This window comes from Symphalangus syndactylus, chromosome 13 (assembly GCF_028878055.3).
Source record: "Symphalangus syndactylus isolate Jambi chromosome 13, NHGRI_mSymSyn1-v2.1_pri, whole genome shotgun sequence".
Classification (NCBI taxonomy): Eukaryota; Metazoa; Chordata; class Mammalia; order Primates; family Hylobatidae; genus Symphalangus; species Symphalangus syndactylus.
Window position 1 is genome coordinate 90,778,410 of NC_072435.2, and position 15,821 is coordinate 90,794,230.

At 43.6% G+C, this 15,821-nt stretch overlaps 1 protein-coding gene across 3 annotated transcripts in view; it reads left to right on the plus strand.

Annotated features, from left to right (window-relative positions):
- Positions 1 to 503: 503 nt before the first annotated feature.
- METAP2 (methionyl aminopeptidase 2) overlaps positions 504 to 15,821 on the plus strand; it is a 110,173-nt gene continuing 94,855 nt past the window's right edge. For 2 of the 3 annotated variants that reach the window (XM_055238761.2, XM_055238762.2), the window contains exons 1-2: positions 540 to 682; positions 11,942 to 12,040. The gene's annotated coding sequence lies outside the window, so the exon portion shown is untranslated. Of the gene's footprint in view, positions 683 to 11,941; positions 12,041 to 15,821 lie in introns of all 3 variants that reach the window. The other variant, XM_063614280.1, reaches the window with a different exon arrangement.

Genomic DNA, 15,821 nt, shown 5'->3' on the forward strand with positions numbered 1-15,821 from the left:
TCCCAGCACTCTGGGAGGCCGAGGCAGGAGGATCCGTTGAGGCCAGGAGTTTGAGACCAGCCTGGGCAACATGGTAAAACCCTGTCTCTACAAAATATACAAAAATTAGCTGGGCATGGTGGCATGTGCCTGTAATCCCAGCTACTCAGGAGGCTGAGACGGGAGGATGGCTTGAGCCTGGGAGGCCGAGGCTGCAGTGAACCAAGATTGTGCCATTGCATTCCAGCCTAGGCAACAGAGCAGGATCCTGTGGGGCGCGGAGGGGGAAAGAAGGTTGTAAAGTGAGGAACTTGCCCCAACTTCTTTTTTGGGTTGATTTCTCTTGCCCCCAGATTGTGGGCATGTGGACCATTGGGGAAAAGGGATGAACAAAATCAAGGTCTGAGACCTCTTTTCCCAATCCTTCCTGGGTTTTTTCTGCTGAAATGGAAACTCGCAGCTGTGAGCCCCTTCCATCACGACCTGCCGCCTTCATCCTCCTTCCCTCCTGGGATTTTCACAAGGATATTACGTCAGAGAGGAGCCGTCCACCAGAGCGTAATGGAATTTTTTCCTGTTGGGGTCAGCCTTTCTGACAATTGGCATCTGAGGCTTCTTCTCCAGTAGCTCCAGCCAGAAACTCTGTGAGCACTGCTGATCCCTGCTCTCCTCCATGCCTTCCAGGTCCTCATAGTGGCGCCAGGTAAGTTGTTGACGCCCTCTTTTTGTTGCTTTGCTTCTTCTATTTTTCTGTTCAAAAGAAGAGAATTCAAGACACGGCTTGCTTCTTGGTCTTATCAAGTTCTGCAAGAGGGCCAGGGGCTCTGTTTGAGGCCCCTGGAGCCTCACATTTGCATGGATGTAATAAGCTTCCTTTAAGTCGGAAGAGCTGGATTTCAAGATTCATCCTGAGTCCCTAGCTAGTGTGTATTGAGTGCTTCCAATTTTTAAACAGTTATTGAGCACCTCCTGTATGTGCAGCACTGTACCCGAGGCTGTAGGAAATATAAGGAATACTGCATCGTCCCTGTGCTCACAGGAGCAGCATGGAGCAGTACAGGCTCTGGATAAGAACTAAGTGTGAGGCTGGGCGTGGGGTCTCATGCTTGTAATCCCAGCATTTTGGAAGGCTGAGGTGGGTGGATCACTTGAAGCCAGAGGTTTGAGACCAGCCTCGCCAACATGGTGATATCCTGTTTTTACTAAAAATACAAAAAAAAAAAAAAAAAATTATCTGGGCATGGTGGCATGCGCCTGTAATCCCAGCTACTCAGGAGGCTGAGGCACAAGAGTTGCTTGAAACTTGGGAGGCAGAGGCTGCAGTGAGCCGAGATCATGCCACTGCACTCCAGCCTGGGCAACACAGCAAGACTGTCTAAAAAAAAAAAAAAAAAAAAAAAAAACAACTAAATGTGAATCCTGACTCTGCCACTTGGCACCGCAGGAATGAGACAGACTACTAAACTCCTCTGAGTCTTGGTTTCTTCGTCTGTAAAATAGGGATGCTAATACCTATTGGAAATGTAAGAATTCTCTGATTAATGAATACAAACCTCTGTGCATAGACCCCTGCCTTTAGTATGCATTCTACAAATCCTAGTTGTTATGGTTACAATTTGGTGAGGAACATACACATTTGTTAATAATAACATGGTAAAGGAAAAAACACCTGTCATTTCTAGGTTTTACACTGAGACCCTGATATGAAGGTAGCATCTTAGAATATTCATGTATCGTTCACAAATATTCATTAGGTTTCTTCCACAGGCAAGACTCATAACAAAAGAAGTGCCTGAGTTATACGGCTACGTGACTGCGTGGTAAAGCCAGGATTCAATGTCATGCATACCCCAATTCCAAACTCATTACTAGACCTCCCCGGGCTCTGTATCTGAGGATAAAGCTGATGAAGCAGACCTTCCTAGTTCTTGCCCAGCCCAGCTTTTCAATCCCAATACACATGCACACACGTGCACGTATGTGTATGCACATACTTATAAACACAACCACAGGCACTCCTGTACCCAAGCACGCCAAGCAGTAGCTGTTAGAAACCTCAGTCAGGTGCGGTGGCTCACGCCTGTAAACCCAACACACTGGGAGGCAGAGGCGGGAGGATTGCTTGAGGCCACGAGTTTGAGACCAGCCTGAGTAGCACAGCAAGACCACGTCTCTAAAAATAATAGTAACAAAAAAAAATTAAAAGGAGAAGGCTCCAAGAGTCAAGCTGGCAAAGCAGAGGTCATGTACTGGAGAGACATGCTTAGCTCTCTCGGACACCAGCATCACCTGTTTAATACCTGCATGGACTGGCTGGCTTGCCTCTACTCCTTGGCCCCAGCAGCCAAAGGCAGGCTGCTGGGCTTCTCACTCATTGAAACAGATATGGGGGCTGGGTGCAGTGGCTCACGCCTGTAATCCCAGCATTTTGGGAGGCTAAGGCAGGCAGATGACTTGAGGCCAGGAATTCGAGAGCAGCCTGGCCAACATGGTGAAACCCTGTCTCTACTAAAAATACAAAAATTAGCCAGGCATGGTGGTGCTCGCTTGTAATCCCAGCTACTTGAGAGGCTGAGGCAGGAGAATCTCTTGAACCTGGGATGGGGAGATTGCAGTGAGTTGAGATCGCACCACTGCCCTCCAGCCTGGGTGACAGAGAAAGACTGTCTAAAAACAAAACAAAACGAAACGAAACAAAACAAAACAAAACAAAACACAGTGTGGGGATGTAACTGGGCAGAATGAAGACCAACCCTTGAGAACAGCCAGAAGTGCCAGGAATCTAGTTAGGAAAAGTTAGGAGATGTGGGAGCCTTCTTCTCAAAGAAGTCAGCAGTTTGTGCATTTCCAATATGGACATAGAGTAAAGCTCAAAACAAACAACTAGATCTCAGCAACAGCGTGAAGACAAATCTCTGAAGCCACCTTTGGAGAGTTCCTTCAGAGTCAGAGCAGATTCCACTGGGAATCCCCAATAGTTTTCATTTTTAAGGTGTACTTAAAATTTCCTAAAATTGAGCTGGCATATGTCAAGGAGGCTTTGGAGTGTTTAGGAGAATTGGTCTCTGTGTTTTGTGTGTGTGTGTATGTATACGTGTGGCACATTTATTGGATGGGTGTGGGGCTTGAGGAGTGGGAAGAGCTATGCTGAAAGGAAACTTTTTAAAGGATTAAGAATAACTACTTGGAAATAATATAGCTGATTAAGAATGCAGGGAAAGGTATAATAGCCACACCATTGTTGGGGAAGGAACTAGAGCCAGAAGGGTTGCTAAGGGCCAGATCTGCCACACACTGAGTAGCTGGAAAATAGAAATGCTTGGTTAAAACAACTGCCCCCTCTCCCTTCCTTTTTGTCTCTTGTCTTGCTTCCCTCCTCCTGACTCTCCTTTCTTTCTTTCCCATATTCTCATGAAAATGTATCCCACTGTCAAAAATGAGGTGAGTGGGCAGAATTTTTGAACAACGTGACAAAAGCAAAGCACTTATAGATTGCCACTCTTCCCCACCCCAGAACACATGCATGCCACTCCATTGAAAAGCACCAAAGGCTGGCAGAATGTCAGCCTAACAACACGTATTTATAAGCCCAAGCCTAATGACCACTTCCCAAGCCCACACCTCAGCCCTTTCATTCAGTGCCTACATGGGATTCTATTTTTCTGACTTTCTGCAAATGGACCTTTTGGATTATTCTTAAAAGAAAGCTAAGTACTCTAAAGTATGAGTACCTATAATCATTGGGAGAAAAAAGGCACACTTCCCCTCCCTACTAACAAGGCCAAATATTCAGATACAAAAGCCCTTGTGCAAAAAAAAACCCCAGGCAAAATCTCTCATTCTATAAATGCCACATTAATCAAATACATTGAGTAGGCAGCTATGATTTGGGAAAGTTCCCCATTACCTTTTTAAAAGCAGTGCTTCCTTTTCTAATCCCTTTAACATGCCCTAGACAAAGAGTCTTTTAGTCATTGTGTCAAGGCCAATCAGCCTGGCATGCCAACAAAGACGGCCTTTTCTCTGCCTTTTCTCAAGGTTGACAGTGGCAGTTGTCCTGCCTTCGTCTTGCCTGAGGGCCAGAAGTTGATCCCTGGATTCTCCAACAGGTGACAATTATCACCAAGTTTATTCGTTTGTCAAAGGCACCCTAATACTTGCACAAAATGGTTTCTTGGAAGTTTCAGGTAGCTGGTCATTCCCAGGGAAAGCCATTTTCAGGTCTTACGGAACAGTCATTCTCTAATTCACAAGTTACCCAATTGTTCTATCCCTCTAGGACAGAGGCTGGAATAAAAGGGAACTACATCTCAAAAAGGAACTATATCTCAAATCTCAAACTACATCTCAAAGCCAATCTTAGATCAGCTCTAATCTAATAGTAAGCTAAATTCAATATGGTAGGGGCACTCGTTGAACGTAAGAGCTGAAGGATGCTTGGAGAATATCTAATCCCATTTTACAGATGAGGGAGCCAAATGCAGAAAAGGGAACAATAATCACAATATGATAGTTAACTGCTTATCAAACATTTGCTATACTCTAGAGATTGTGCTAAGGTATTTAGCTTATGATTTCATTTAATGCTTTCAATAACCCTATGAGGTAGATTCTATTAGGATTCCCATTTTACATGAGGAAAGTAAAGATTTGAGAAGCTAAATGTCTCAAATCCCATGATTGGCAAATGAGAGTCATGTGGACTCCAGAGCCTGAGTTCTAAACCTTTATGCTATATTGACTCTTATATCCCTGGTCGCACAGCTAAAGAATAGTAGGATCAGGGTTAGAAGCAAGCCCAGAATGCCCCTGCTTTGCACCGCCATGCTGCAACAGTGAATATGACTAAAATCAGAGAACTTGAGTGTCATCAACTACAGACCAGAGATCTGATTCAGGACCAGACAAAAGGTCCACATAGACCCTTCCCGGGGAATAAGCTCTGCTTTCAGAAGTACCTTGGGAACCGGTCTGGGATAGTTTCGCTGTGTTTGTCAGACCAGACTTCTTGTGTAAACCCACAGAGTCTATCCCAGGGTAGACCTGCCCCTGGAGTTAGAGAAGCTTCCGTCTTTTTTCCTGCCCTTAATTTCCCTGGGCCTGACTTAATAGTAAAGTTCTATAATGTTCCACATTGAGCAAACATAGAAATTTGGTAGGGTAACTAGGCTGAAAGTTCTGATTTGCCTAAAATTGCAGTTCACCCAGCAAGCATTAATTTAATCTCCATGGTATTTCTAATGCCAGTAACCTGGGGATGTTAAGATTTTGCTGCTTTTCTTACAGAAATGTTTCATAATACACGTAAAATTACATGTGCTGTTTTTAAAGCTTGGAGTCTACATATGACAGATCCCTTTGGAATGAATTCTAGCAACTTTAGCACATCTCATTAAAAAACCACTGCCGTGAGAGTTTGTTATTATGGGTTATGTATAATGGCCTCTTACTCATCCCTGCTGCTGTGTGCCAGCTAAACTCTCTTCCTCCATCATCTCTGTCAAGTCATCTCTTCTTGGTTCTAAACCCACTTGTTTCAAGAAAACACCTCTGGGCCAGGCACAGTGCCTCATGCCTGTAATCCCAGCACTTTGGGAGGCTGAGGCGGGTGGATCACTTGAGGTCAGGAGTTCAAGACCAGCCTGGCCAACATGGTGAAACCCTGTCTCTATTAAAAATACAAAAATTAGCTGGGCATGGTGGTGCGCTTGTAATCCCAGTTATTCGGGAGGCTGAGGCAGGAGAATCGCTTGAACCTGGGAGTGGGAGGTTGCAGTGAGCCAAGATCACGCCACTGCACTCCAGCCAGGGTGACAGAGCAAGACTCCATCTCAAAAAAAAAAACGAGAGAGAGAAAAGAAACAACCTCTGATGGTACTAAGTTATTATTTTTAAAATGCCTTTTACTTGCTTAGTGCTTTATTGTCTACAAAACATGTTTATGTATATTGTGTTGATTTCAGCTTTATAACCTGCAGTACTAAACAGAGACATGTTATTTTCCCTAACTGACTGAAGACATTGAGGTTCAGGGAGTTCAAGTAACTTACACAAGATCCCACACCCATTGACTATGGAACCTGAGTGTTCTGACCTCAACTGGGGTTTTATATTCTTTCAAATAAAAAAAAATGCTTCATTATTCAGAACAGTTTTAGGTTCATAGCAAAATTAAGCAGGAAACACACACACTTCCTGTACACTCCCTGCAAGTTTGGTTTTCTTTCCATTAAAATATGCTACCTACTCCTAAAGGGCTAGGATTACAGGCATGAGCCACTGTGCCCAGCCAGAAATTTCTTAAAAGATCAAGAAATACAAAGTAAATCTTTCTAATTATTAAAGAAATAGACACTTAAAAGAGTATTTTTTTGCCTATCAATTTTGCAAAGTTGAACAAGTGTGTTAATTCTGTTCAGTGCTGAGAATGCTGTGATGGAGCTGCACACGGTGGCTCATGCCTGTCATCTCAGTACTTTGGGAGGCTGAAGCAAGAGGATGGCCTAAGTCCAGGAGTTTGAGACCAGCGTGGGCAACATAGCAAGACCCCATTTCTTAAAAAAAAAAAGAATGCTGCAGTGGGATCTCTCATACTTTGCTATGAAAAGTTAGCTGGCATTTTTGTTTGAAAAGCAATTTTGTGGTACATCTCTAGAGCCTTAAAAATGTTCATATCCTTTAACAAAATTTCACTTTGAGAAATCTAGCATTAGGAAGGACCCAAAGAAACAAAAAAATGTAGGACAGTTGTACAAACATAAATGTCCAATAATAGGAGAATGGTTCAAAAAAATCATAGACCATCCATGCAATGGAATTCAAAGCAGCCATTCAAAATCTTTTTTCTGAAGAACTTAATATCACAGGAAAATGCTAATGATCAAGTGAAAGAAAAAAAAGCAGGACAAAAATGGTATTAAAAAATAAGTATATTATATATATATATATACACACACACACACACACAAATACATGGTATATATTCACTATATGTATGTGTGGGGTGGGTGTGTATGTATATTGGAGAAAAGTTTGGAAGAAAATATGCCAAAATATTGAAATGGTATTCTCTTGGTGAAAATATTGTGTGATTTTAATTTCTTTCTGACACTTTTCTAAATTTTTGAAAAATTTAAATACTAAGCATGTATTACGTTTAAAATACACCCTCAAAAGCAATAAGTGGTTTTTTTCACACCAAACACTAGTTGAAGAACTGGAGTAGAAACAATTCATGGTGAAAAATGGGCTGGGCAAAGTGGCTCACACCTGTGATCCCAACACTCTGGGAGGCCAAGGCAGGAAGATCACTTGAGCCCAGGAGTTTGAGACCAGCCTGGGCAACATAGCAAGACCCTATCGCTATAAAAAATTTTAAAATTAACTGGGTGTAATGGCACACACCTGTAGTCCCAGCTACCCAGGAGGCTGAGGCAGGAGGATCACTAAAGCCCAGTAGTTTTAGGTTACAGTAAGCCATGCTGTGCCACCACACTCCAGCCTGGGGGACAGAGCAGGACTCTGTTTCCAAAAATAATAATATAAATAAAAAAGAAAAATAAATAAATGGACTTAGGAGTCACACAAAGCTGGGTTTTACCCCTGGCTCTGCCTTTTTCTAGCTGTATCACTGTGAACAAATGGCCACACTTTATGGTACATCGGTACCATCAGTAAAGGGGGGATCATCATACTTGTCTCATGGAGTTTTTGTGAGGAGTATAGATGACCTATTTAAAGCATCAGGTCTGCTGTCTAGCACAGACTAGATATTTTGTCAGTGGTTTCTATTGTTACTAACACCTCCCGATTATTTGATTTGTCCTCTGTTGATTGTTAGCTTGCTGAAATGCTTAGTTTCCCATCCTAGGTAATAAGTTCCTTGAATATAGGGACTGGATTTATGTTTTCTTAGAACGGTGCTTTGCCTACAACTGACTTTTCTTTCCCTGGCTTCCTCTTTCCTTCCTTCCCTCCTCCCCGCTACTTTCTTTTGTTTGTTTGTTTGTTTTTACTCCCCACTATTTTCACATATAATCCTTTACCAGTCACCTAACAAGGCTGCTGCACTGATAAGTTCAGGTGCCATATAGTGAATTTCCCATAAGTTACCAGGAAGAGAGGAGTTTGTGCGTGCAGCTGTGTATATATGTTTTCATATTACAGATACAATAGGCAGGTATCATGATAAGGTGACTTGTCTGGGGGGCCACATGCTCTGCGTTTCTTCTTGCCCATCAAACAATATGTTTTATAAAAGTCTATGATTATCAAGACTACGGCGGGCTTCCTACATTTGAATTAAGGCTGCTTGTAGTCTCTTCACAGCTATACTGGGGACTGTCTTCCACTTCAGAATTTCCCATTTTGAGTAAGGATATTGAAAGATCCAACCTTAAAAAAGAAGACACACATATTAAACACAAAAAGAATATAAATAAATAAACAAACATAAAAGGGATATTTCAAAATTTATACCAGTTCAGTACTCACTGTGTAAATCCTGCCCAGCCATCAGTCTACCAAAGCCTACATATAAAAGGAATCAAAATCCATTTGTATCAAAGTATACAAATCATCAGCCTAAGAATAACTTCTCCTCAAGAGGACTTGCACTGAAATGGGATCGAAGCTTTAACCTTAAGTAATTAAGTCTCTATGATGGTGGGCTGAGCCCAGTGGCTCACACCTGTAATCCCAGCACTTCAAGAGGCCAAGGTGGGCAGATTGCTTGAGACCAGGAGTTCGAGACCAGCCTGGGCAACATAGTGAGATCCCATCTCTTAAAAAAAAAAAAAACTTTATGATGGCATCTCAAGTATTTGAGGCCTTTCAAGAATCCCTACGTACTGTGTGGACCTACAGATAAGACTCTTCAGCATCTCCCAGTTTCAGACAGATTCCCATCTACCAGTGAAAACACTTTCTCAGCAGTCAATAGACTTGAGTTCTGTTTTTGACTCTCCCATTAACCAGCCTGAGTACTCAGCATCTCTGAGGCCGGGCACAGTGGCTCATGCCTGTAATCCCGGCACTTTGGGAGGCTGAGGCAGGTGGATCACTTGAGGTTAAGAGTTCGAGACCAGCCTGGTCAACATGTTGAAACCCTGTCTCTACTAAAAATACAAAATTAGCTGGGCATGGTGGCACATGCCTGTAATCCCAGTTACTTGGGAGGCTGAGGCAGGAGGAAGGCTTGAACCTGGGAAGTGCAGGTTGCAGTGAGCCGAGATCGCACTATTGCATTCCAGCCTGGGTGACACAGTGAGACTCTATCTCGAAAAAAAAAAAAAAAAAAAAAAAAAAAAAAAAAAAACCAGGCTGGGCGTGGTGGCTCACTCCTGTAATCCCAGCACTTTGGGAGGCTGAGGTGGGCGGATCATGAGGTCAGGAGTTTGAGACCAGCCTGGCCAACATGGTGAAACCCTGTCTCTACTAAAAATACAAAAATTAGCCGGGCGTGGTGGCATGAGCCTGTAGTCCCAGCTACTCAAGAGGCTGAGGCAGGAGAATGGCCTGAACCTGGGAGGCGGAGCTTGTAGTGAGCCGAGACCACGCCACTGCACTCCGGCCTGGGCGACAGAGCGAGACTCTGTCTCTAAATAAATAAATAAATAAAAATAAAAACTTTTTAGGCCAAGAGACAGAATTCATAATCTCTAAAACTCCAGGCTCTGGAGGTGTTTTGGAATCTGTAGTGAGCATGTAAGGGGGTGGCTGTTCCAGCCTGACCAACATGGAGAAACTCTGTCTCTACTAAAAATACAAAATTAGCCGGGTGTGGTGGCACCTGCCTGTAATCCCAGCTAGTCGGGAGGCTGAGGCAGGAGAATCGCTTGAACCTGGGAGGCGGAGGTTGCAGTGAGCTGAGATCACACCACTGCACTCCAGCCTGGGCAACAAAAGTGAAACTCCGTCTCAAACAAAAAAAAAGGGGGGGTGGCTGTTGCTTATACCAAGAACCTTAGTGATTCTTGCAGAGTTTGAATGGAACATGGGCTTTCAGACTCCAAACCCTAGGCTAAATATATTCCATTCTTTTGCTTCCGTTTATCCAGTTTGTGTGATTACAACAGCTGGTGATGGTTTAGGTTTCTGTAAAAGGGGAGTGAGGGAGAGAAAGAGAAAAACAGCCTTCCTGGAGGAATAGTCTTAACCCGCCTGTTGAGTTTTCTGAGGCTAGCTCTGCTGCTGCAACAATACTGTGACTGTGAGTTGGGAGAGGAGTTTATTTTTGTCCTCATGATCTCTTAGGACCTGGCTTCTTGGCATTCTATCAGTGACTAAAAACAGATAGGCACAGCAGTGCATAGAAATCCCAGGAATAGGAAATTTAGATGTTTTTGTTTGTTTGCTTTATTAGTCTGTTGGTGCTTTCTTACATTTCTAATTCAGTGTTTTCCTTTTATACACCCATGCTCTCTTTCTTCTCTCTCTCTCTCTTTTTTTCTGTTTGTTTGTTTTTTTTGGGACAGTCTCGCTCTGTTGCCCAGGTTGTAATGCAGAGGCTCCATCTCGGCTCACTGCAACCTCCACCTTCCGGGTTCAAGCAATTCTCCTGCTTCAGCCTCCCAAGTAGCTGGGATTACAGCACACACCACCATACCCTGCTAATTTTTGTATTTTTGTAAAGATGGGGTTTCACCATGTTGGCCAGGCTGGCCTCAAACTCCTGACTTTAAGTAATCCGCCTGACTCGGCCTCCCAAAGTGCTGGGATTACAGGCGTGAGCCACTGTGCCCGGCTGACTAATCACTTTCTTCATGGCAATGATGAACTTGATAATTATGAGCACTAGGGGGCTAAAGAAGCACTGAATATTGTCTCTGGGTATATTTTTAATTTTTATACCAGCCAGTATGGAGGGCATGGTGGGTAGAACCACATTATTGAAGCTAGAAAGACTCTAAAAGGTTTAGAATCTCAGCTCTACCACCAACCAGTTCTGTGAATGTGGGGAAATCTGAATCTTGATTTCCTCGTCTGTAAAGTGAGGATGACTAAGGGTAGAATGTTGTTGGGAGAATTAAATGATATCATGCATATAATTTTCTTGTATTATTTCTTTTGATGCAACCTATTTGTTATGGGAATCTGGACTTATGGACCTCCTAATTCATTTCTAAACTTTAAGAGGCTCTCGTGAGCTTTGCTTTCTTTTCACATGTGTCTCTTTTTTTCTTTTATACAGCTTATAAAATATTTTTTTCTCCATAGGATGAATTCATTCCACTTCATAGATTTAATATAGTTTCTTGTTTTATATTTATAGTCTAGCACAAAACTTAATAATGACACAGAGGGGCATTGTGTCCTGGAAGCCTTTATGTGGGTGTGTGTGTGCTTTTACTGTTACTCAATTGCTGAAAGAAGGAATGAAAATAAAACATGAATCCTTTATGAGTAGCCTCATGTGGAAGGGCAGTTCTTAGAACAAAAGCATAAACAGTATTTTAATAAATCAAGAAATTATGCAGCCAAGTTTTTAGTTTAGAAGGCAGATTCATTTCCAGAGCAAATAATATATGTTTTTTCTTTTTGAGATGGAGATACACTGTGTCGCCAGGCTGGAGTGCAGTGGCATGATCTAAGCTCACTGCAACCTCCGCCTCCCGGGTTCAAGTGATTCTCCTGCCTCAGCCTCCCGAGTAGCTGGGACTATAGTGCGTGCCACCACACCCAGCTAATTTTTGTATTTTTAGTAGAGATGGGGTTTAACCATGTTGGCCAGGATGGTCTCGATCTCCTGAACTTGTGATCTGCCTGCCTCAGCCTCCCAAAGTGCTAGGATTACAAGCATGAGCCACCGAACCTGGCCAATACACATATTTCATGGGTTATTGTTGATATTTATGGAAAACTTTGCTGATGCCCTGATAAGAATATTAAAGTACCGGCAATGGGAGTTTCTGTTGATGATGCTCTTTTTCTCTCTTTGTTCATGTTCCTCCTTTTTGCCTAGCTCTTGTCAACCACAACCACGGTTCCCAGATCTCCCAGGAGAGCAGTTTACCTGTTGTCACCCACTTTTCACTGTCATCCAAGATCTGTTTAGAAAATGGTAAGATCCCTTTACCCACCCAAATCAGGCACCACTCTGATGAGTAAACCAGAGTGAGAGTCACTTCCCTTCCCTGAATTTGGAATCTTCCCCCAGCCATCCTCTTGCTGTAACCTCAGTCAGAGCCAGACATTCAAGCTCATGGATTCCAAGTCATACTTTTCAAAGGCATCCCCCTCCGACCCAGCCCTCCCTCATTTGTCCATTGTATACCCCGGGAGTATTTTCTTCAAGGTCTTGAGAAGCCAGGACCATGGCTTTAGTGACAATGACATTCATGTGCTTGGAAGTGTGGCCCAGGGCCTTTCTATCACAAAAACAACCTACCGTGTTTTGGGAACCAAGGTTTCTGCGTTCAAAGGCAAAAATATGTTCTTATATTTTTAAAATGTTATAAAGGAGACTTCCTAGGGAAGATTATGGTTGCACAAATCTAGAAAGAATATTATCTATCCCTGAATGAGGTAATAAAGGAAATAATATATGGGCTGGTAGAAAAAGAGAACCTTGCCCTCCTTTGGAGCATGGACATAAGAGAGCTAACTGCTGTGTGGCTCAGGGAATGAGTGGGAGGTAGGGCTGACTGGTGTGGGTCTCACGGACTTGCTTTTCAGGACCTTTTCATCATAGATCTAACACCTTAAGAACTGTTGAAGGGTTCTTGGTTTTAGAGAATGTGCTTAGGTGTCAAGTGTTCCTTCCTTACGTCCCCATCCCCAACATATACTTCTGGACTTGATGTAATGAGGGATCAGCATTTAGGACTGGATCTGTCTCACTGGGGCGGGCCAGATATTGAGGAAATAGATCCAGGTGCATATGCTAAGAACAAGCCCAGTAGACACGGCAAAATAGCAAGTAGGAGTGAAGTAAACCAGAAGGTATTCAGAGGACCCAGCATGAAAATGCCCCGGAACTTAAATAGGTGGTCCAGGGACAGGAATTCTCTTAGCAGCCAATCAAGTGGCAAGCAGCTGGTTGGCCCAGCAGGTAGTCTGTGAGCAATGAGGCAGGCCTTGGTCATTGAAGGGCAGGACTCAATCCCAGGCTGGGAGGTTGGGAACAATTAGGACATTATCCAATTCTAAGGAAACCAGGATGGACCTTGTTCAGTCTTCCAGTCTAAGACTAGGATGGTTCTCATGATCCAGTGGGAGTGAGCCTGAATGTGATCAAGATTGTTAGCCAGGGTTCTCTTGGTGGTAAGTAACAAGAACTCAACTCACATTAGCTGAAGTGACAGGATAATTATTTGTTCATGTCCTGTGGGGTGGATTACAAGATTAAAAGAAGAACTGCAAGTACAGGGTCCAGGGGAGGACGTGGGGACTCAAGACGGCAGAATCTCTTCTCTATCCATCTCCACGTGGCTGCACGCTGCAGACAGGCCCTCTCCACGTGTTGAAGAGATGGTCACTGCCATCCCCAGATTTGTGTGTCCCTTTCTTAGGAGGAAAGCAATTATTTTCTCCCAAAGTCGCGTGTCAATCCCAGCTAATGACTGATTATGATTAGCTTTATTTGAATTAAGTACTCACTCTAGGCTGGGTGCAGTGGCTCATGCCTGTAATCTCAGCACTTTGGGAGGCCCAGGTGGGTGGATCACTTGAGGCCAGGAGTTTCAGACCAGCCTGGGCAATATGGTGAAACCCCATCTCTACAAAAAATACAAAAATTAGCCAGGCATGATGGCATTTGCCTGCAGTCCCAGCTACTTGGGAGGCTGAGGTGGGAGGATCACCTGAGCTTGGTGAAGTCAAGGCTGTAGTGAGCTGTGATCACGCCACTATACTCCAGCCTGGGTGACAAACCACGGTCGTGTCTCAAAACAACAACAAAACAACAGTAAGTACGCACCGTATGGGCCAATAATGGTTGCCTGGAAGATGGGTGATGGGTAATATTAGTCAAACCTGGGTCATTGGCTCATGGGTGCAAGGGAGTGTAATTATCAGCTCAACGTGAGCCACATGGAATGGGGTGTGATAATACCCCAAAGGAAGGGAAGTCAAGTAGTTCCATAGTTTCAGAAGTGAAGATAAAGCCTGTTTTTTTTTTTTTTTTGGGAGACAAGGTCTTACTTTGTTGCCCAGGCTGGAGTGCAGTGGCACAAACACAGCTCACTGCAGCCTCAACCTCTTGCGCTCAAGCAATTCTCCTGCCTCAGCCCCTCAAGTAGCTGGAACTACAGGTGCACAACACCACACCTGTCTAATTTTTCTGTTTTTTGTAAAGACAGGGTTTCACCATCTTTCCCAGGCTGCTCTCAAACTCCTGAGCCTAAGGGATGCATCCACCTTGGCCTCCCGAAGTGCTGAGATTACAGATGTAAGCCATTACACCCAGCTAAAGTCTGTTCTTAATCTAGGGCTAAGGTGGGAAATAGAGGTAAGAAGAAAAGAGAGGAGCCACAATGCCCTGATTTAAAGCTTCACCTGGAGTTGTGGCTAAAATGAAGAGCTTATGGCAAAGGCAAAAGACCTGGACATAGAATACTGGTTACCCTTTCTAATTACAACTAATGTTTTCCCTGCACATAGGGCAAAAATTCTGGAAGGAGATACCCCAAAATGTTGACAGTGTTTGTGTGGTAGGATTCCATATTCTTTTTTCTCTGTTTCATTTCATTATCTTCCAAATTTTCTTCTATATGTAACTTACTGGTTTATTGAATGGACTAGACTAGATGGGATGAAATAAAGAAATAGCAGGTTTTCCTCTTCTCCTAAATTCCTGAAAGCTGTCTTTAGATCTTTCCATATGTTCACTATAAGGTAGGATTTTTACAAGAGAAGAATGTGAAAGCTGAGAGGGCCTTATAGATCATCTTGTTTAGTTCTCTTATTTTACAGATGAGAAAACTGAAGCCCAGAGATGATTTTTCTTTTTTTTTTTTTTTTTTTTGACAGGGTCTCCCTCTGTCGCCCAGGCTGGAGTGCAGTAGCACGATCTTGGCTCACTACAGCCTCTGCCTCCTGGGTGTGATCCTCCCACCTCAGCCTCCTGAGTAGCTGGGGCTACAGATGTGTACCACCACGCCTGGCTGATTTTTGTATTTTTGTAGAGACAGGGTTTCACCGTGTTGGCCAGGCTCATCTCAAACTCCTAGACTCAAGCAATCCTCCTACCTCTGTCTCCCAAAATACTGAGATTACAGGCATGAGCCATTGTGCCTGCCTGACAGTCACCCTTTTAAAGTGTTCACTGGTTTTTTAGTACATTCACAAAGTTGTATAACCATCACCACTATCTAATTCCAGAATATTTCTATTACCCCCACAAAGAAACCCCATACCTATTAGCAGTAACTCCTCAATTCCCTCTCACCCCAAATCCTAGCAACCACTAATCCACATTCTGTTTCTGTGGATTTGCCTTTTTTGGAAATTTCATAGAAATGCAATCATACGCTGGGCATGGTGGCTCATGCCTGTAATCCCAGCACTTTGGGAGGCTGGGGCAGGCGGATCACCTGAGGTCAGGAGTTCTAGACCAGCCTAGCTAACACGGCGAAACCCCTTCTCTACTGAAAATACAAAATTAGCCGGGTATAGTGGTGGGTGCCTGTAGTCCCAGCTACTTGGGAGGCTGAGGCAAGAGAATCGCTTGAACCTGGGAGGCGGAGGTTGCAGTGAGCTGAGATCGCGCCACTGCACTCCAGCCTGGGAGACAGAACGGGATTCCGTCTCAAAAAAGAAAAAAAAAAAAAGAAAAAAGAAATGCAATCATACAATATGTGTCCTTTTGTGACTTGCCTTTTCCACTTAGCATAATGTTTTCA